This window comes from Haliaeetus albicilla, chromosome 4 (genome assembly GCF_947461875.1).
Source record: "Haliaeetus albicilla chromosome 4, bHalAlb1.1, whole genome shotgun sequence".
Classification (NCBI taxonomy): Eukaryota; Metazoa; Chordata; class Aves; order Accipitriformes; family Accipitridae; genus Haliaeetus; species Haliaeetus albicilla.
Window position 1 is genome coordinate 5,282,854 of NC_091486.1, and position 23,204 is coordinate 5,306,057.

The following is a 23,204-nucleotide window of genomic DNA, read 5'->3' on the forward strand; positions in this document are numbered from 1 at the left end:
CAACACTTTATGGATAGCTTTGGGAATAGAAGTTAATTCATTCTAGGTCAGAGCTAAAACCGTGCATGTGATTCACACGAAATGGATGCATGTATTGTGGTTGCTCACATTTTTTTTAAGCAGAAGAGAAGTCTGTTGTGAAGTTACAGTGCTTGGATGTCGTGGTGTTTGCTTGGTCAGACTTAGGAGCTCTTTTGTGCAGACATTGAGGTTGGTTATCTAGTGAACTTCTTTATCTACAGTGGATGAGCCACTGCTAGTAAAAACTCTGATAGAAACAGCAATTTAAAGTTACAAAGGTTTATTTTGGTAGAAGTTAAGGTCTGAATTATATATGTTTGTTAAACGAAAGGAAATACACGTCTCTCTCTATATATGTATGTGCATATGCACACCTGTTTTACATTGGTGTAACTTCTCTGATCTCAGCTTTTTACGTTAGGATACCGAAAGGTAAATCTGACCCATACCATAGAGTCTCCAAAGGGCTAACTCTCATTATTTTTGTTATAAATGCCTATATTTTTCTCAGTGGAAGATTAAAGCTAATGTATAGCAGAAGAGCAATGTAAGGAATCCCACGATAAGTCTCCGTCCTCCTTTCGGTACCTACACAGTGGGTAGCACAGGAACTCAGGCTCCACTATCCATTTTCTCTTTCACGTGCATGGAATTCATTGAAAGTAATGGGAAGGAAATTACAGTAGTCTCACAGGTCTCTAACAAGAGATCACTGTATGGAAAAATGTGACTTGTCAAGAGCTACTTTCTTTGTATTGTTTCATGAGAAAATATACTGTAAAGAATAGCTGAAACCTAAAAGCTTTGCATTCCTTTTCCAGTATTAAATCAAACCAGATATTGGTGAAAGGTGCAATTTTATTGGAGATGTACCAAAAAGGTGATAATATTCCTATTGACTGAGGCCAGTGGTTGGCGTAAAACATATACTCCGTTTCCAGTAAATTATTCCATAAATATTTGCATTTTCACTCTGCAGTTCACCGTTCAAGTAATCTGTTTACAACCAAGAAAATAAACACACAAATATCAAATAAACAAAGGAAAGAGATCTAATTAAAGGCTAAATTTACTCACTTTGGGGGAGAAATTACTCTCAAGTATTCCTGCTCTTCCCTCATATAGGTAGAAAGCCACTACCAAGGAAGAAGAATACCTCAATCAAGCCAGGCTAATTCGTATTTGTGCGCGAACAAAACAACATAGGCGTTCTGCAAACTTTCACACGTGTGCTCGTCCCTGCAGAACGGAGGTTTTTGAGGAGCAGAGCAAACCGCTCCAGACCTTGCGGCGGTGAAGGTAAAGCAAAGCAACCCCCCCATCACAGCGGAGGACTGCCGCTATTAAACGCCCCGTTAAATGGCAAGGGGGAATGGAAGGAGCCACCAGGTCCAGGCTTTGGTCGTGTTGCACTTTATGATGGAAAAGAAAACCCCAGGAAGATGTCGGCCTGTGCGCAAGGTGGGTTTGCAGGCAGCCTCCAGCACGGGCACCGCTCTGCCATTATCTTGTTATAGAAAACATTACCTGCCTCGCTCCCTATTACTTATGTTCTGTGCTGAAGAGTGGCACGTTGATTAATTACTACTCTAAAGTGCTTATAAAGCATCAGTCCAAGGCAGGTTTACTAGGTTGGGGCCTCTCATGATTTATTGACTAAGGAGAAAAAGCAAAGGCCATTTGTGAAGGAGCATTTTCTTCTGGGGGGGGGGGGGGGGAAGTAATTTAAATTACCCATCCTCTGCTCCCCCAAATTAAAATGCTGACCCTGAAGAGTAAAGCCAAAGACTTTCTTCATCTGAAACTTATGCAAAAAAAATAAACAGCAACAGAATTTTACTCCACTTCTCCTTAAAGAACACCTGGCAAATGTTCAGAAAAGAAACTACCTGAATCAACTGGTAAGATAGGTTTGAAAAGTTTTCTTTTGCTGGTATAGGGAGCTGATCAGAAAACTTGAAAATAATTAGAGCATTTCTGCACTAATACTTTTTGCTTTTTCAACATTGTTATCGGAAAGGGGGAAGAAAAGCAAAGCACAAACACACTCACATGCACACACACGAGGCAGATCCCCAGGAAGGATTCATTTGGTTTTGGTTTGTCTCTGTTACTATTTTGCCTTTTTTTTTTTTTTACCAGTAGTAAACCGGCACTTTGGGTTTACTGCGCTTCACTTACTAAAGCCTTTTAATAGTATATAGTGCAGGAATGTGAGAGAAAAAGATTCCCATATGACAGAGATCCTTTGATATTGTTACTTCAACCAAAACTTTGAAATACAGTAGCTGGTTTTGTGTGTAGCATATGACAATTTTTCCCCCAGTCTTATAAACTTTGATTTACTTAACTGCTGTCACTGATGTGATTCACAGAGAAAGAAAGCATGAAGAGATTGAGAGAGAGAAATAGCTAATGTGTTAGTCTATTTGATGGCACAGGATTATATGGTACAATAATTAGTTCAGTCTGTATAAGAAGTCTACAAAAAATACTGGTATCAAAGAAAGAAAAGATGATAATGTCAAATACTTCCAATAATTTTATCATAATTTTGATACAGTATTATGCAGGTTTACTAACAAAATTTATTTCTGTGTAGTAGCTAAAGTTATATTAAACATGAGAGAAAAAAAGAGATAGAACTCTGTTCTTGCAGATAGCAACATGACAACTTCCACTGGACTTGGTGCGACCTTGCACCTGAGGAGCTCACACTCATTACCATATATTCTGCAATAACCTAGCATACTACCATGCTAGCATTACTTTACAACATCATGCTGAATGGTAGCCCTACGATTCCACGAAGCAATGTGGTTGAAGGTGGCTATCTTTCTTCTGGACTAACGTAGTATGTGGTTGATAAGAATTAAAAAAAAAAAAAAAAATCTCTTGTAGTGAACACACTTTTTCTACTGCTTGTACCTGGCAAGAAAACATACCACCTCCATCTCAGCAGAGCTTTAAAGCGTGAGGGCCTCAAAGATGCCCTTAGAAATTGCAAGTGGGATTGTTAATTTCATTAGAAGAAATGAAGATTTCTCCTGGGGAGAGCAAAGGTGATTTAGGGATTTCCTCCCTGCTCCACTGCCGACAGCCTGTACAATCCCAACTGCTCGTTTGTGATCATCTCCAAAGCAGATTGAGGGGAGCTCTGGAAGCAGCCTGGAGAAGGATACCAAACACCTACAGCTGGGATCCACATCCCCTACCTGCACCAGACACAACCACACGCAGGGACCACGCACCCCAAATTTGAAAGGGAATATAGCATTTGCAGGTCTACCATGTGCACGAGGAGGTATTGGTGCCACAAAGCTGAAGAAGGGGAGGATTTCCTCCAGAACCTGCTGAGATGCCTTGTCCTTCGCTTGCATGCTCTGCTCAGGGAAAAAGAATTGCCTCTTACCTCTCTATGGTGCAGTTTACCTATATGTAAAATGAAGACAGTGCTTGCCCTCAAGGGATATAGAGAAGCTTAATTAAACAAGAGATTCTTAGCCTTAATCAGACTTCTCTCACTTGCTAAGTACATGGGAAATCCTTCAGTCCAGGAACAAACTTGACACCATGGCAAATGAATCAGCTTCCTTACCATTTTGCTTTTGGGAATTATTTTCCTTGGGAACAGATACTTATGAAGCTATTAAAAAAAACCCCAAGCCAAACAAAAACCCCAAATCCCCATATTTCTATCGCTGCCGATGTTTCTCCTTCATATTAAATGTTTCCTGCAATTTTATTTTATCAGGTATCCTGCCTTTGGGAATTGGTTCCATATTTTGTCTAAACCCACAGAACATGGCAGACTGCAAAGCACTCACAGAATTCTAGGACAGGGATAAGGACATGTGTGACAGAAGATGCGGTAGGTGTGTGAGAGCTGTGAGATGCACGTGGGGCAGTCCTCCTTCATCCCATCCCATCTCACCTCTCAGCCCCAACCCCTTCCCTCCGTGGATACAGCGGTTTGGGAGAGGACGCATCCCATCCCATCACCATCACTGTGAGTTTAGTCTCATGCCGCAAAGAACTAAGCACCGGTCTTGCCAGATGCTGGACAAGTTTGGTGACATCCAGTGCCTTCTGGATGTACAAGGGCTTTAACGTGATTTGAGAAGCTCAGAAGTATTCAGGTGGCATTCAGGAGCACAGAGGATCACATCTGTTTTAAAGCCAGTGGGTTATTTTTAAATGGGAGTTGGTAAAGACAGGCAAGAGAGTTTTAAAAAAGTAAAATCTCAATGATTTCACTGAAATATTATCTATTTGTGGAATAAATAGATGCGGAGCCAAATAATTCTGAAGTATCTAAATTCCACCTTCCCTCTCCCACTCACAGAATCTGCTTTAAAGCAAAAATGCCAAATTAATACAAGAATGATAGTTCTCATTGTACCTCCTGCCAGGCTAAGAAGGTACAGAGAATATACTGAGAAAGTCTGTTCTTCGGAAATGTTAAGTCCAGTTTTGAAAGTTATTCAGGGTCCGCAAAATTAAGAGACATATCCAAAGTTTTGGTATCTGACTTGAATAAAATTTGAACTCTGGCCCTCAGAGAGTAAATCAGCAGTGTGCTTGTGAAATGTGAGTTTTTTCCTCCTAAGCAAAGCCTACCAGTGGATCAAGCAGAGGCAGAAGGGATTTCAAATATAGCACCCTCCTTTTTACCGATGGGTACTCTCGGATGCAGCTTCTCCTGCTCTAGCACCCGCCTATTGGGAGGAGATCCGAGGCTGGTGCTTGAAGTCAAATGAATTTGGGCCAAGTTTATTCATTTTCCAAACCGTGATCTCCGCAACGCCCTCGCATCCCCATCCCTCCTGCCCCACTGTTCCTCTTGGGTTTTGGCTCTTCCCCAGCCCTGCCTCCCCCACCTCTCCCAGGGTGCTCCCGGACACGAGCCCTGGCTCCGCCACCGCTTCCCCAGTGAGACCTGGCTGGCAGGACTGAAATACAAGCTTAGCCCAGCAATGTCCTAACCGTTTCGCTCTTCAGAAGCACCAGAGCTGGGATTATTTGCAAAAACTCCTGGGTGCACCCTTGCCCTGCTCAGCTCCTCTTCCTCCCCGGCTTCGTGATGTACCCGACCAGGCAGCGCCTTTCTGCTTCCCCCCCCAAAAAAATACGATTTTCCTATATCTAATGATGGCAAGTCCCTCCAGAAACACCCTTTCCAGCCCCAGCCCGTCTTATTTTCTCCCTGTGCTCCACCACCGCCACGTTTGCCTGTTGCCCCCCCGGTTCCCCTGTAGGCTCTATTGTTCCTCAGGAAGGGGATGGTTAATCAGGAGACAATTACATTTAAGAGTCTCGGGCAGTTGTTTGGATGGTTTCAGCACAGTGATCGACAAGATGCCGCCTTCGGTACTCAACGCCTGTTAAAAACGCTCTTGCCCAGCCCTACCCACTCATTTTGAGTTGCCCGGCTGCGCTTCAATGTCCCCTGAATTGCACCTACACAACCGAGGCTGCGGTATAAACTGGGTCTCTGAACTGATCTAGGTTAAAAATATCCCAGATATTCTTTAATGAAGTGTCAACAACTATTCTCAGGCTGAAGAGCGACTGGAATACCTCCTAATAATCTTGCTTACATATGCAAAAAGTATGCCCTAATCTAAAATGTATTTATAATATAAAATGGAGTTCAACATTTGACCTGAGCGTATCCCACTCTGTCACACAGACAAAGGAAATAAAAATGTGTTGCTGTAATTTCCTTGACAGCAAAAAACCAAAACAAACAAGAAACCTCACACATATATGTCTAGGCCAATATATATGATAATGTGAAACAATGAGTTAGATTTTTCATGGCCATGTTAGAACTAACAAGATGAGTTTCAAAACTGCAGCACATAAATGTGATTTTTTTAATGTCAAAATCTAAATAAATAAATACTTCCTTAAAACTTCATTGATTAAAACTTTTACTGACTTTCTATAGAGTTTGCAATAAAAAGGCTGCACAGCCAGGGCTATGATTATTCTTCTTGGGAAAAATAGCATAATGATGATTATTATTGTTTTTATTGGTGGTGGTAGTTTAATACTTTTATTATTATTATTATTAATAATAGTGGTAGTATCACCATCTGGATTATTACAACCACAGTAGTGACAAGATGCCCTAATAAGATCCATGCCCCATTGTGTCATTCTAAAAGCACATAGTGAGAGTGAGAAAAAGTTTATAATCTAAGCATTTAAGGCAGACAAAAGGTGCAGTGAGAAACAGAGGCACAAAGAGATGAACTGACACAAGAGCCCACGGAGAGAGGCAACGTTAAGCCTCAGATATCCAGAGTTAGCATCTATTTAAACACAGACTTGTTTGTCTATACAAATATATATATACATATATGTATTAATGCCTATCACATTATCCAGCTTGAGAGTGTATACCAGGATTAAAAGGAAAAAAGGAAAAACAGTGATTTTGTGTTTTGGTTTTTTTTTTCCTTAGGTAAAAGATATCTTAATCCAGACTAAAAGAGGTACAGCACAGAGCAAACATGAGATTGAGCTTTGCTGGGGACTAACTTTGGTCAAAGCAATGCTCAAATCATAACCCCTTAAAAAATTAAAAAAAAAAAAAAAAAAAAAAAATCAGAGAATAACTGTCTGTAGGATCTGATCATGATCCCAACAAGCAATGGCAATGTACTTCCTATTGGGATATGGACAGCAAATAAGAAACTTGGTGGTATTCCAGCTGATGAAGACTCTGGTTAAAAGAAAGCAGACAATGTGCATTTTCTAGCACAGAGAAATTTCTTTCAGCTCTTACAACCAATCATTATGTATCCGAGTTCAGAAAGCCTCTCTCACATTTTGCATATCTGATAACAATGAGTTAACTATGAAACAAAAAGGAATATTAACATATTTTTTTAATTTTTCTTGTACTTTGATTTTTATTCATATTCTAGTTTAAATACTTCATATACTTGGCATTATGTACTTTCTCTTACATTTACTTTTTAGGTGCCTAACAAATGCTGTTTTATTGGTGGGGCTGCTATAATTAATTTTTTTAAATGAAAATATTTTTTTCATTTGTTCATGTTTAAATAGGCCAGATATTTCAGCCTCATTTACAGATGTGAACATGCCCAAAATATTTCAGCAGCTTAAGCCCTTTTTCCGTGTTGCATTTAAACAGTCAGTTTTCGAGAGCTGCTTTTTGTCTCAAAGTTATTTTAAGTCTCATCTTGTCATTAAGTTGCACTATGAGTAATCTAGAGTTCAGGTTCACACATGACAGTTAATAATTTTAAATTCTAGAACAGAAAAATTCAAAATTAAGCCTTACATTACCTAGCAAAAAAAACCCCAGTTATTTTTTTAATTGATGGAAAATAACTTAGTCCAAAGTGGAACTGTGAGTTTTTCAGCAATTAAGTTCTTGCTATAGCATTCAGCTCAAATTCATAAAAACAAATACACTAAATGACATTTAGCTGCAAAAATCACATTTCCGTAAAGATAAACTAAGCTCTGCACAGCCATTGCTACCACACGTTGTTTATCCGAGCTTTAAATTCTACTCCCAAATTTGAATAGACTGCAGAGCTAGCAGTGTTGCTGAGGAGCAATATCAAAATATGTGCCTCCTGGGTCTAAAAACCACAAGTTATTTTAGCTTCTGCTAAGAATTGAGGGATTTTTTAAAAAGTTGAGTACAGTAAGTAAATAAATAAATACATTATCTACCTTCATGCCCTTTCTTTTCCTGAAAGCAAACAGCGTCCATCATTTGTAACTTGACTTTCCATAAAAGTAACAGTTCATAAAAATCTGTGAAACTACTACCGGGAACAAACAAATTAAACAATGACAATGTAATAAAATAAAACTGCTGCTATACTCCTATAGTAGAAGAATTGCTTCTTCGCTGGGATTAATACATCTTGCAGAAAACAATTTTAAATAATGTGTAACATATGGATTTGGCTTTTATTATTCTTCTAAAAGAAGACAATTATATTTATGTGATAAACTGTTCAGTCTTAGTAGCATAATGTTTATATTACTGGCCACTTAAATAGTCTTTGGCATAGTTTTATAAGGAACAGAAGCCTCCAGATCTTTTGAAATCCATCTTACAAAGTAAGTCCTGTCTGTTACTGGAATGCAATGGTTTTACATAGTTTTCTTGCTGGAAAAAAAACGTACTGCAGGTAATCTTGTTGTTAAACTGCATGCATGAAAAACTTTCTGATGTTTTAGCTACAGTTCATATAGCATTTTAGGGCTTTCTAACGAAAAGTATGAAAGCCTTATGGCTGTCGAGAAACAGGAGGAAAAAAAAAGCAACTTTCAATTTTAACTTTTTGGAAATGAATGGTGATGATACGCTGCTTTCTATAGGAAACCTTTTCAAGGTGTTTTTCTTAATCTCCTCACTTTTATAAGCAGCTAGTTCCTACGCTCTCTTATTTTGCTGGGAGATTACATTTAAGAAAAGAGTGAGTTTCGGGTAGTTTTCAAGGAGCTGCTTTTGTCCCCATTATATTCCAGATAATTTTCAAAGGGATTACATAGAAACCATAGAAGTATTTATCTCAATATCTTCTAGTGCTTCTGAGTCGAAACTGCATGCATTTCAAAAGGCAATAGGAATGTGCTACCAAATAAATATTTTCTGTTGCTGTCGTGTACATAGATTTTTATTGTAAGCATTGCCGGCAGCAGCCTTTCTGCCTTGCTGGGATCCTGCTATCCTGTGTGTCATTCAGATAACAAGATCATTTGGAAAAATTATGCAGGGTGAGTGAGTGTATTTATCTAGGTTTATCAGAAAAGAAAGAGAGGGAAAAGAAATAATAATATCAGTTTGGGGAATGATACTGTCTTCATTTTTCACTCCTGAAGTACAAGTTTAGTATTTTCAATTCTCCACTTCTCGATTGCTTTAAAAGTTGGGGTTGTTAACAAAAGATGAAGTGAAGGGTATGTCAACTTAAAGAGTGTAACCTAATGGAAGGGAAATCTGCATATTCAGTTAATTTGGGATTTATTATCCCAGTAACTAGACTTGCAACTGTTCTAAAATCGTTTTGACTGAAGACTTGAGAACAGTACGAGTGGATGGCTACCCCCACCCCCATTCTTAAAAGAAAACCTGTGCCTGCTGCTTCCAATTTAGTGCAATCATGCCTCTTACTGGCCAATACAAGATGCAGCATTAGCTGTCACATGCAAATGAGTATTCATGGAGACTTTGAAATGTTCAATAAAGAATAAAGACAAGCATTCTGTGAATAATTGTTTTCTTTTATAAAACTGGATCCAAAAGGGAGTGCCATTTCACCCAGAGTCTATAGCCTTTCTATGGTTACAATCTGCTGTTGAAGCCAGATATTAGAAATGAAGTGTGGATAAATGGAGGACTCCAGTTTCCCGTGCTGTCAATCTTTCACAGTACTACATTTGCTTAACAAGAAATAATCCAACACATGTTTGTGTTTCTTGCTATCTTGCTTTCTCTTCCAACTGGGACTTTTAAATGCATAGGGATGTATAATAAAGTTGTCCACCTTATATTAGCTTTTTTCATACACAACCCAACCTAAATTCTTTGTTTTCAATAGCACAGATACACAAAATTACATAGCAGTACGAGCTTCACTGCAAACCTAAAGTCTTCCAAAGCTCTCTGATATCACTTACCAGGACGAGAGAGAAAGAATAGCTCAGATTTTTAGGGCCTATTTAGATGCAGGGTGGGAAAAAAAAAACCCAGCAAGCTGTATGCAGATACACACGCACATTTGTGGAGCTGTGAATAGCCAAGCTGAGTTCCAACGCACACACCTATTCACCGCGACCGCAGCCAGAAAGTCTGTTAGAGAGCAAACAGCCATCGATTCGTATTTATATTAAATCATGGCATGACATGGCCCCATCTTCTGCTGGCAGAACCCCAAATGCTTAGCCCAGTAGTGGGAAGAAAGTAAGCAGCTGCCTGACCTGCAGCACCTTTGCAGCAAACTGGAAGAGATGAAATGCGGGAAGCCCTTCGGTAAGTTGAGACTTGGCTGAGATGGGACCAGAGGTGGATAAAACTGATTAGCTGGAGGGAAAAACGAACGCTAAGGATAAATGCTGCCCGTGCCGTGAGGAGGACTGACCAGTGCGTGGTGGCTCAGCAGAGGAGAAATACCCCCTTGTAGGTAACTCACTGCCTTGGATTATGTTTAATCTGAAAACTAGAGGACTCCAGCTCAGCCAGAGCTTCTCAGCAGGCAGGACGTGGCCCTGCAGGAATCCCAGAAAGGCAATCGGAGGGCTGGGAGGCATTACATTTTTCCCTTAGTCTAACATAAATAATTCCTTGTTGCCCTGTTTACTACATACCTTTGCTCTTCAAAGGCAGTCTCCTGAAACACAGGCGCACACATGCAAACACGCTGAAGAAATTAATCACCGACATTATCACTACAACCGATACAATTACTGCAGACAGAGGCATAAAACTGCAAGGGAGAACCTGAAGATGTTTCCCTCCTGTAAGGAAGGATGCTCGTCTACAAGGGCTGAGCACATTGACCAAAACCATCCCTTGACTGTCTGCTTGTTCCCGTGATCCACGGTGACAGAAAGACAGCCGGTTTGTAGCTTTGGGTCTGTATCGTGCCTCCTAGAGGAGCTGAAAGGAGGAAGACCCTGGGGCTAGGGCAAAGGATTTGAAACGAGGAGATTTGGTTTGTATTCGTGAATCATCACAAACTTCCCTAGGCGTGTTACTCAGCTCCTCATTTTCCTACTTACCAAATATAGCTGGTAATATTCTGGTATCTCAGAGATGTTAGCACAAGCCCTTCAACATACATATCTGCTCATATATTATCTCGATGTAGTCATTTTCAAAAGCGACTACAAAATACTCAGTGCAAACACATAGCTCCACGAGGCTTAGTCATGCAACACACAATGCGTGGTGATGCATCCCTGCGACCACAGGAATGAAAACCAGGACCTCATTCACATGTAAAACGTACTTGCGGCTCCTCAAGGACTAGGTCCCTTTACTCTGTAGCCCCAGCACAGAGGCGTTTAAAGCAGCTTATTCATGGATCTTTGCGCCGCCATCCATCGCACAGGTGGCCCTGCACTTGGAGATGCATCACAGGGGAGACCCGCATTTGAAGATCTAATTTGGCTTTGCATTATCCTGAGCCCCAAATCCACGTTTCAGAGGGCGACTGCAGCCTTATCTGCAGTCTCTGTACACAGTAGGGACTTGGCAAATGGAGTTTGGTGAAATGGCACGGCGCACTACATAGGAGACTGACTATAAATCAACAGATTTTGGCTCTGCTCCTGGCCCTGTCACTGATTTACCATGGAAACTTGGGCAAATCTTTTACTCTCCCTATCCTTCATTTTCCGTACCCATAATGTAAAGATAATGATGCTGCTTTGCAAGCTCTTTTGAGATCTCGAGATGTTAAGTGCTAAGTGCATTTTATTAACATTAATAGCACCCAACCGAGAGGATGCTGTATAGCACTAGCCTGGCTGTCCCCAGAAAACAGATTGGTGTGGGGAAAGTGTGCATTTGTTAAGCAGCTTAGACATTGCTCATTCCCATAATACTTGCGCAACACACGGGAACAAGATCTGACCTACTAAAACAAAAGAAAAAAAAACGCCATAAGGAGAAAATTTCTAATGTGACCTGTCATCTTATTTCCAGCCCAGGAAAACTTGGGGATTTGCTAAAGATTATCAGTGTTGCTGTGTGTGGTTATTATACTCGGCCACAACCCCAGTGCTCGCAACTTGTGGTGGAGACCAATTCCATTAGTAGGCATTAATCACCATTTTATACACTCCGGTTCAGCTATCACTGAAAAGACATTCAGTAGACGCACAAAGTTATATGCTATCACACTTTATATGTGACTCAATTTCAAAACAAGTTAATTGCCCTGAATTATATTTCAGCTCTTGTATTTACAGGACTGCAGTATATTACAACGTATATTTTTAAAGTGCCATCCAACACGCTTTGTTATTTATACTTCAGTTTTCAATGTTTCTTCTCAAATACGTATCACAACATACACAGTAGAGAGAGTTATGAAAATTTTATTATTAATGCATGTTTTTTCCTCTGCTGGAGATAGAAGAACTTTGTTGTGCATGTTATAAAATGTTAAATATTAGAATTATTTAAAGTTAATAGGATGCCAAAGAAAATGACTAATAATACATTATACAATTAGATGCCTTTCATATTAGTGAATCCATTAACAAAATAAAATACATTCAAACAGAAGAGTTCTGATTTGCAATTTTTAGCAAGGATTGCCCATGTGTAAAGCTAAATTATTTATTCTTTTTTTTTTTTTTTTTTAAAACTGCTGGATACATCAGTTTGCAATTATTTGCATTATGTTTGAATGCTTTATCATGTGGCTCTGATTCAAAAATACGTATCTCCAAGTTGCTTTAGCATCTTCATTTGTGCAAAGCATTAAACGTGGAAAAAACAAAAGCAAGTCTCATTAACAGGATTCAGCAGGACAGCTATGGTACCACAGGCCCTCGATGTTGCTCTTCTGGCTGTTTTGGGTGTCCATTTGTTATCCCTTTTTAGCCCAGGTGTCCTAATGTAGTTCACACCTCTAGTCTGCCCTCCCAAGTGTACTCTTTTTTTCTAGATAGGATCAATTCCATCCTAGGCCACCCATACAGACCTCAGGTCTGGCATCATGCCGCTTTACCTGAAATTATTCAGGTGCTACAGCATACTGGTTTTCTGAGCGCTGGCTACTACTTATTTTGAAACTAGTTATCCTGTCTCCTCAGCTGATGTCCACATTAACCTTGAACAAAACACTGAGCAAGCAGCTAACTTTTCTTACAGTAAGAAATAGCTTTTAGCACCAAAGTGATACAATCTTCTCGCCATTTTTCTCCTGTATTTTCCTTTCCCTTTTGCATCGATGCTCTGTCTCTATAAAGGCATCAGGCACCAGCTAAAGAAAGTTCCACCAAGAGCAAGTAATCTCCTCCTCCTCACATCCATCTTCTCTTCACTGCTGCTATCTACTTAATTAAGTCGTTCTCAATCTTCTGTATCATAAGCACATAATGTTGGTTGATGGAAATGTGTTTCGAAATTCCTGTTTGTTTGTTTTTTAATTATCTGATTACACCGGGGGAAAAAAGAAAAAAAAAAAAAGGAGATCTCTCTTTGGTACACTACAATAAGTAAAAATCCAACAATAGCACTTTATCTTTTTCTCCTTCAAGAGATTTTGTTTTCACCTTCTAGCAGTCTACCCAGTCCAGTCTTTACTGTTCGTGGGATTTAAAGGTGTGATGAACCCAGTTGCAGCCAACTCTAGTAACGTCGTTTTAAAACTGGTTTCAAGTTAAAGATGCCTCTTATTATAAGCTTTACTCAGCTTGTGAGAGGTGAGGAATGCTATGCTTAGGGTCTGCTGAGGCTTATATCAGGATTTTGGCATAACCTAACTCGGGGCTGCTGTCATCCCAAAATATCTCCTGCCCATACGTGTCCCAATATCAGCCCAGGGTGCAACTCATGGATGAGCCAAGTCTCCCATGTTATGTCAGCCGGTCATAGGGAAAACAAGAGTGTGCAACAGGGACACAGAAAAGGTTTATAAACTAGATTTGGCTGCATCTTGGACACTGCTTATGAAGTAGAAGGGCAAAAATGTTATAAAATATTTGTTCCGTTATGTTCAATTCTCCACACCCTGATTATTTCAAAATTTTACCATAGTTATGTTGTATAGATAATAATAGTAGTTATATGAAGAAGGGACAATGCGTTGAAATTAGAACCATGGATTCACAGGTTGATTTCAAAAGGCATCATTCTCACAACTCCCCCTGAGGTGTTTGTCCACACGAAGGGTTTTGATTAGGCTCAGATTATTACCGTAGAGCTGGGAAACGGGACCTTTGATCTCAAGAGATCTGAACAATCCCTGTTACTTTTACTGACAACAGGCACGCTACAGACTGAATAGTGTTAACATTCAGATGAGAGCTGAAAACTCAAGTGAGAGCTATGCTACGTTCTCACTTCTAAGACTCTGGTACCATGCATATCTTTGAAATTAAAATACAGTGTGACTACCTCTCTAAGTGTTGAAATTAATATGTTTAATAATCCCTACAATAATAAATCTAAAGTGCAAATTAAGACTTGGAAGTGAAGGAGAAAGGAATGTCTCTTTCTTAATATTTGTGTATGTAGTATGTATTTGTTCGGGACCGTGGGATACGACGCTTTTCTATGTCAGGAATTCTTAAAGCTCCTATTTAAAAAAGAAATAAATTGTTTTTCCCATTAAATATATATGCAATATTTTTTTATACACATATCTATGATGGGATTTTATTTTTTTTAAAGGGAAAAAACCAACGTTGTAGTCAAGAAAAATTATTAATTTGCCTAATGATAGGCATCTAATGCTTCTTAAATTCTCTAGGACATCTCACCTGGCTTCTAGCACTCTATTTCCAAGGGCACACCTCCCCTGTATACCCTCTGCTAGACCTGCCAGCCTTGCGAGGGTCACTCTGATACTCAGCATCCTCTCAAGTGGTACTAAATACCAATGATTAGGTAACTGAATCCAGCCCAAAATGTCCAAAGAATGTATTAAGGGAAGATGCTTTCCAGGACTGTGATCATTTGCTCATGCAAAAAATTTCACTGAATTTTTTTTACACAATAATACCTTTTTTTAAAAGAAAAGGAAAAAAGAGAGAGACAAAAAAGGCAAGAATATTCTATATCCATTAAAAATGATGGTTTGAGTGACTTGAAATTTTTTTTAAGAACGCTGCTTTGTTTTTAGCAGGAATATATTTCTAAGAAAGATTGTATCCACAGATGAGTCAATAAAAGAGCATAGGTTTCCTCATAAAAGCAAAAGTTTCCAATTATCACAGAAGATGTATAGATTTTCTCCTTTTTTTTCTCCTAGACTTTTTTCATTTGAATGTTTTTCAGCTTGACCCCCAGTGATGTCCCAGTTTGGCCCCCAGCGCTCTTACCTCCCGCTAAAATAACCAATGGAGTTCAACAGTTAAACGCGTTACCAAAGTCTCCCCCAACCAAAATCACTCACTGCTCGCAACAGTTGCATCTACCACAGCATTTATGGTTTTCCCAGTTCTCAATATACAGAAGACCACAAATACCATGACAAAGCCTAATTCCGTGGTGTGGTAACTTCTCATCCCATGCCACCCTGCATAATATTATGTAACGTACATCCACATATAACATCACCCTTCTTGTTGCAGACCCTATTGCGAGTTCATATTTGTCAGCTAGTATTACATACAAACCACAGAAATACAGATACTGACCACAGGGCAGAAAAACACCCCAAATATTAGGCCACACCATACTCTTGTAAGACATTGAGCATGACCAACTTTAAGTAAGAACTATGCAGCTTAGTTCTCCAGGGTATCCATCTCCTCGCAGCACGAGATCATCCCATGCAAAATAACTTTGGCACTTGGTTCGGCTCATCTATAAATAAGCCTGGCAATCCCCAGCTTCTGGAGATTATTCCATCATCCTAAAAATCACAGTTAGAAAATTTTCCTGTTAATACTTTTAACAAATGACTCGATAAATTATTTCCTTTCCTTGTTATTTTGGAGCTCTGTGGAATGGCATTTCCTGTAGCGTTACTATCAGGACAACAAACCCAAACAAAAAGTCACCCATGACAACGATGAGCATCCCAAAAAAAAGGCAATGCCTCGCTACAGCGTGCAAAACTACAGTCCTTCTCAGCGCCTAAATAACACTCCTTGAGGGGTTATCGAGAAGCTCTTCAACTTCTTGAAGTGTTACTAAGCAAAAAAGCTATTGTAACGCAAATAGTGCTGTGGTTAGAAAAGAAATAAAAGGCGTGTCTTAAATGCTTGATCATACAATACATGCCATAAAATCCATGGTATGTTTGTGGCTGACCACACTAACCTAGTTTACTGCCTCTTCTGCCCCATTCTACTGACTTATTCATCACACCATTGAAAAGAAAAACATAACAATTCCATTGGTAAGAGAAATTGTACAGTTTCTAGAGCTACAGGCTGGGCAACTAAGACTTACAATTCTGATTATCTTTCTCTCTTTTTTTTTTTTCCCCCTTCACACTGAAAACAAAATAAGTTATATTGGAAAAACATTAATATTCTAGCTCTATCATCCCTTTTTTGTATATGATACACATTATTTACAAAATAATTCAAAGCATTGGTTGTAAAAATTAGTATTTCCATCAGGTTTCATCACCTGACTTATATTTACAAATCACTGTTTGGGGTACTGTACTTCCGCCCCCTTCCCTTCTGGGAAGAGAAGGGCAAGATGTGGAAACCACACCTTCTTTTGAATATATAAAAAAAAATTAAAATTGTATCTTAAAATAGATGTTCAGACACAGAGGAAAAAAGGGAAGAACCCACATCAGTAACATGCACATATTAATTGATTCACCAACTACTGTGGGCTCAATTAAAGTGTTCTGTTGTCAGAGTTTTAAAGCTTGGAAAAAAAAAAATATTAAATTCTTGGCTACAGCTTGGCATATGCAGGTCTTAACCCAGAAACAAGCTGTTTTATAATTATTTCTGAAAATTGCTTCAGTCCATTTTATTTTCTGTGCTTGCCTGGGAAGTGTGAAAAAGAAAGAAAAAAACTATTTTTGACTCAAGGCTTTCAAGACATTTTGGTTCTCAGCTAGCAAGTAACCCAGTTTGAGCCTGATATTTCCAACGTGAACTTTGGACCACTCTCACTGGTTTCTCAGCGGGACTGGTTACATGAATAACTGCTGGCAGAAGCGAGGAAGGCTTTGCTGTCTGGGCCATACTTGATCTCACAGAGAACGTCACCAAGGCTGGAGGGTGGCTCTAAGGTTAGAACATTCACGTGTTTCTACGCATACTCACATATGCTTGAAAAGTACTATCAATAACCTCCTAAAATGTCTAAAAATCTATGAGGTGGCAGGATACAACGGGAAATCTCACTAATGCACGTGCACAAGAAATTAAGGACCCACAAACAAAAAGGAAAGTGACTGCAAGACAGAACCAATCCCCCCCCCCCTTTTTTTTTTTCCTTTTTTGCCAGTGTTCCTTGGTGCACTTTTAAAATAAAACCGATGACGATCCTGTTGGACCTTCATGTTTGTAGCTGCTCTCTGGAAGTTGGCAGCTGACAGAGGACCTGCTCTTCTCTGCCCACAGAGCCTTTGTTAACGGCAGGAGCGGAGCTGCTGGTTGCCTTTGAAATGGATATACTGGGTCAATGGAAACACTCCGGTATTTTTGAATGGGGAGGTTTGTTGGCTTGTTGGGTTTGTTTTTTTTTTTTTCCTCCTTTTTTCTCATTTTAAAGAAATAAAGCTGTGAAAAGGAGCTGCTTCTCTTTCTTTCCCCCACCCCCCGCCCCAGTTCCCTCCTCCCTTTTTTTTCTCACCCCTCTTTTTTTCCTTCTAAATGCTTGCTTCAAAACCACCCAGCCCATTCGCGTTGACCTGACGGCTCCGTTTCAAAGGCAGCTTCAGTCTTGTGTCAGCTCCACGGGCTCTGCCCGCCAAAGCAGAGCCAGCCGGGAAACCACTCTGGTTCCTGATAGCCGAGGCTCAGACATATGGTCCCAGCAAGCTCATATAATCAGTAATATTAAAAAAAAAAAAAAAAAAATTCCCAAGATTTGTTCCTCTTCTCTCATAGTTCATTGATAAAGAACATGTCAGTGCAGTTGAAGAATCCTGCTGGTTAAAGGTATCATCCTTAGCTGCTCATATGGTCTGGGCTCTTACTTGTCAATTAGATTAATCCAAGCCATTTTAGAACAATAAATATAAGTACAGATGGAAAATAAACATATTGAAGATTACTGTTTTTGATGGCTGTTGTTTATTAAATCAAAAATAATGTTGCAATGAGGATTTGGTTGATATTTTGAATGGAAAGGAAAAGTAAATAGGAATTAAGTATTCCTTAGGAAAGAAAAAAAACCAAAACAAAACCAACAAACAAACAAAAAAAACCTCTACCACACCACAACCTCCAAAACAGCCCATGGGTAATAAAAAGGCAATGATTTTACTTAAAATGCCACCTATGAGCTACCTTTAGAGAAGGGATATGGCACCTATAAACTCAAAACACTAGGTATGTTGAAATCCATAAAATTTCCAATTACTGCTTCAGAATTTATTGTGCACATATGGAAAATAATACTTGTAAAAGAGAAAGGGGTTTGTGCCTGGTGCTGTCAATACTGTGAAGGATGGGGTGATTATAAAGCAAATTAACAATACTTTTAAATGTGCATTCACTTATCTTTCCAATTAAATCCTTGTTAAACAACTGCACAGACAGTAATGGTGCTTCTGCAAAGCACTGATCAAGACAGTTTTATTGTAATTTTTACTCTGTAACAATTAATCAAGTAGGCATTTTCTTTATTATTAAATTATTTAGTTAATAAATATTCACAATCAGTTCATGTATTTGTAGTTTAGATTTTACTTTTAATTTTTCTTAAAACAAATTATATTCCAGTATATTCTTATAGAAGAAACAAAAGACATATTTTAATTCTTTTTGCCAAAATGGTTTTTGTTAACTCGAGGCCACGTCAGGTTAAGATTAAATTCACCTTTTACCCCAATGTAGTTACCAATTCACGTATCTTTTGCTGTCCTTTCCCATGTTCTGTAAGAAATGTACCTCTCTGCAATAGCATAATATTTAGCCTCTGTAAAAATTAATATTACCCCCCTTCCTCTCCCAATACATAAGTATAGTAACCAAGCCGTAAAAACACGGCAATTGACCTTTGGACGCTTTGTGGTGTTTCGCAGTTAACGCACAAGGTATTCCAAGTGAAATAACGGGATGCAAAGGTCATCTGTACAGCAAATACCAAGCATTTTGCAAACAAAGCATTGGATATAAAGACAATTAGGAACTCTCTTGTATTATGTATGAACCAACACTTACTGAATGAACCAATAAGTATTGAAATTTGTATTTCTATGGTTAGTTTCCCTGAACATATATGCATTAGGATGGAATCCTAGTGTTTCAGCAATGTGTTATGAACCCTTTATAGCTCCATTTTTTTCAGTTAATTTAGTACTCATGAAAATTGCTTGTTTGACAGTTGTAGAAATTGAATGCCTTTCTAGCTCCCCAGCAGATTAACACAGGAGGCATAAGGAAATAAGCTTCTACCTCCTCACCCAGGTATCCCTGGTCTTCAAGCACAGAGGGCAATTGAGAATTGCTGGGACAGGCGTGCACGAGCACGACAGGGAACTCATATGTAGGGTTTAGCACAAAGAAGATCCTTACCCCATTATATCATGGCGTGTATCGACATAACGGGTTCGACCAGAGCGGAGAGCGCACCACAAATTCTCACTCTTGCTTATAAACTAACGCCTCCATGGATGACGAGTCTTCCCTTTTTTTTTTTTTTTTTGTTTTTCTCTCTCACGTGCTTTTTGCCTCACTGTTGGCTTTTTTTTATAAAGTCAGAAGCTTGCTTTTGAAAAACATCTCCCACCTGTCCCCACTTTCATGTAGTAGTGCCTTAATGGCCCTGAGAAGCCCCACCTGGGGCTCCCCCATCCCTGGCCCACGTCAGCCCTCCCCGGGGGCTTTGGGCCAAAACAATTGATCTTTTCAGTAGCATCCTCATACCCTGGAAGTGCCAGCACACCTGACATGGCTTAACAGACCCATTTACAGTACCTTATCCCTTTTTCCTATAGGTGTAAATTAAAAGAATACCCTTATAAATACACGTAAGGGGTTTAATTTACTGCACCTTGCTTAAAATAAAAAAAATTTTTCATAAAATCCATGAAGAATTGCCAAGTACCCAAAATTCTTTTTTTTTTCTTTTTTAAGATTGCAACTATAAAACTTAACCAGTAAAATGGAAATCATATGAATAATGGATATTTCTGTCTACTGTCTCCAGCTATTATAGAAACCTTTGCCATAGGTTAGCAGCCAGAAATGTTGAATGGCTGGTTAGCTTAGTTTCTAAACCCAAAATTCTTTTAGTGCTTGTAGACTAAGAAAAGTACGAATTTCCTGATGTCAGTATTGGTCCAAACAGCTTCTACTGCCTTGATTCAGTGATTTGAAAAACGATGACTTAGAGTTTCGAAAGTGCTGAGAGATGTTATAGCCTGGTCTTCTTATGATCAACTGATCTTTTCAGCTCTTAATGGGAAAATAAATCATAGATAAAAGATAATCCTGTTGCACAGAAGCAAAAAAGGTGTGATATCAATAGACTTTTATAGAAAAAGAAAACTCTGTGAAAGGGATAAAGTAAATAAGGTAGTTTGTTCTGCTGATGCTCGTGTTGGCAAGGTCAAAGCCCTCTTCAGGAGCTGCCTACCTCAAGAAATGAGAATGAAACACAAAGTATATTCAGAGAATTTAAAAAGATACAAGGCATGGGTTTTTTTTATTGTAAACCCGTCTTCCTCCCCAAAAATCTAGAATTTCAAGGCTCTTTTTAGATTTTTACTGTTCTTATTTCTTCTTTCATGATAAAGCTGTCAACTGTTAGTTTGTTTTCCTTTCATATTCACCAGTTCTCTCATTTCATTTTTGATGCTGCAGATGACATTAACGGTATAGGAAAAGGAGCCAAATAAAGCTTTGCTATATTCTAATTAATGATTATTCTAATAAAAAGTACTTTGATATGGCAGCCAGCCTAGAGTGTCTTCTATGATCTTTACATTTAGATGTGATACATATTATTTATAGCCTATAAATGTAGGTGTAACACAATGGCAAAGCAAGCAGAAAGAGCCCATTAAGTATTTGGCCTGTATAAGAACTGATTGCACAGTCAATCTCTGCAATGTAAATAGGCTTTTTCAGAACATTTGTTTGCATTTATAATTAAATTAAAATTTAACTAAAATAAAAAAAAATCTCTATGGGAGAATCATATATATAAATACTGCTTTCCCACTGTTACAGAAACTACAGAAAAATGAAGGTACAGGGATTGAGCTGAGGTGGTCACAGTAATTACCAAGTGAAAGTGATGCATGGAGAGAGCATTATTAATCATCATCCCACCGCAGAGCTTTAGAGAACTGGTAAATAAGCAGGGTGGGAGAATATACTGGTTTTCCTAGTAACTTTTGTGACTTCATGAAAAAGTCTGAAACTGCTGCTGTCCTCAGCATCTAATTGACAGGGGACACCTGGAGACTGCTATTGCCCTCCCAAGCAGATGTTAAATAAACCCTGGTCCCCATATCTCCCCACGGTGTTTTTGCAGGTACACCATGACTCGATGGGCTGTTTTCTGCTTGCACATTCCTACCTAGCACAGAGAAAGGATGTTATTTAAACAATTGAAACAGCGGCCTGCTCTCTTAAAGCCAATCTTTGTGTCTTGTACTTCTTGAATGTTCTGATTTAAAATTACTGGATTATTCTTTGGGGACTGAAATGCTAAACTCTCCCATTTTCCCTCATGTTGGTGTCACCCCTGAGGACTGCAAAGTGGCATTAGGGTTTACAGGAGATGAACTTCGGCATTTCTGCATGCATGTACCCGAGGAAAGGCTAAGTACAGACCTGGCTAAATATTTTTATAGCTGAGATTTTAAAGGACATGTAAAGGGGGCTCAGATAGATAATATCACTTCCCATTGAAAATCTGTTTCGTTGTGTTGTCAAATGCAGGAGTGCCCTAGTTGTATCAATAAAGACTAAGACATAAGAAACAGTAATTATCACAACTGATAGGATGATAACATAGTTTTCCCAGGGGCACTTGTTTTCTTTGAATTTTCTTTGGTTGCTCAATAGGCAGATTTCTTGCATGTGCCCCAAGTAGCCAGTGTCAGAGTGGCTTTAATGTACCAGGAACTTCACCTATATATATTCATTTTTCACAGTAGTATAAACCAGAAGAAAGAGGTGCCTGGTACCTCTGTGCTGCAAAAAGCCAGCTTAGACTTTTGTCTAGCTTTACAGTATCAGCCCATCTGTTTTAGGTGAAAACTTGAGCAGTAATGTTAACCTCAAGTACGTTAACCTTTGGATGCCACGAGACATGATGGACAGGACCATTATTTTTATGGCACATTTTTTCCTGAGCAAAGATCCTAGGCGGTGAAGAAGGATGGAAAATCCTGATTTTGCCTCTCTGTCTCCAACCAACATACAGTGTACGGTCATTTGAAAGCCAAGGCAGACTACATTACCGACACACAAATACCCAACAACTATAAATCTAAGGGAACCCAAGTAATGAGTCAAAACCATGAGGCTGACGATTTATTCAGTCTCACTGAATTTACTGGCATAAATACTGATTCCTCATAAACCAGAGTTCACCCTCCAGTTTCAGCTGACGACAAGACTGGTCTGGAGCCACTGAGGAGGCAGCAAACCTCTACTGCTTCCCTGAAACCTTCTCTAGAGATGTAAGTGGAGGCTTGAAGGTGGGAATATTTTTACATCTCTCATTATCTCTCAATTTCATGAGAATTTTTTGAGTCAAATGTCTTAGTTTATGTATAGTACAAAACTAATTGAAGAAGTTGTTCTCCAACAGCTGTCATCTCCAAGAAACCATCTAAAATACACAATATTTAGCGGTTCTGGCAATAGTCTCTAGGTAACTTTAAAAGAGCTAATAAAAAGTAGGAGAAAATGTTGCAGTAGCTTCACATTTATACTTTATTAATTTGAAAATGTATAAAGTCTTTAATGCTATTTAAGATTTGGGAATCTTCCCTAATTTCTGAGAAGCTTAATTTTATTTTCTTGTTAAGTAGTATCAGGAGGTTCACTATCATCGATGATATTTGCTAAGCTATTAAATGTGGGGATATTTAGTCTTTGCCAAGAGTAGTAAACTGTTCAGAGAGGTGAACGTATTTGTCATTTGTCCTAATTAGCTACCAATATCAGCTTCCACACTTGTAACAGTATCTATTGTTCAATGTTAGATTCATTTAGGCCACATCTCTGAAGAATCTTCCTTTGTATTTGTGGAAACATGTTCATTATATGTGGAATCTGTGGAAATATGTTCAGTAAATATGTACAGGTTGATTCTAATTCTGGATCTCAGGTCCCCA

General features: G+C 38.9%; 1 protein-coding gene across 1 annotated transcript in view; it reads right to left on the reverse strand.

Moving 5' to 3' along the window:
- Window positions 1-23,204, reverse strand: part of ARHGAP15 (Rho GTPase activating protein 15) — a 330,335-nt gene that overhangs the window by 82,774 nt on the left and 224,357 nt on the right. The window lies entirely within an intron of this gene.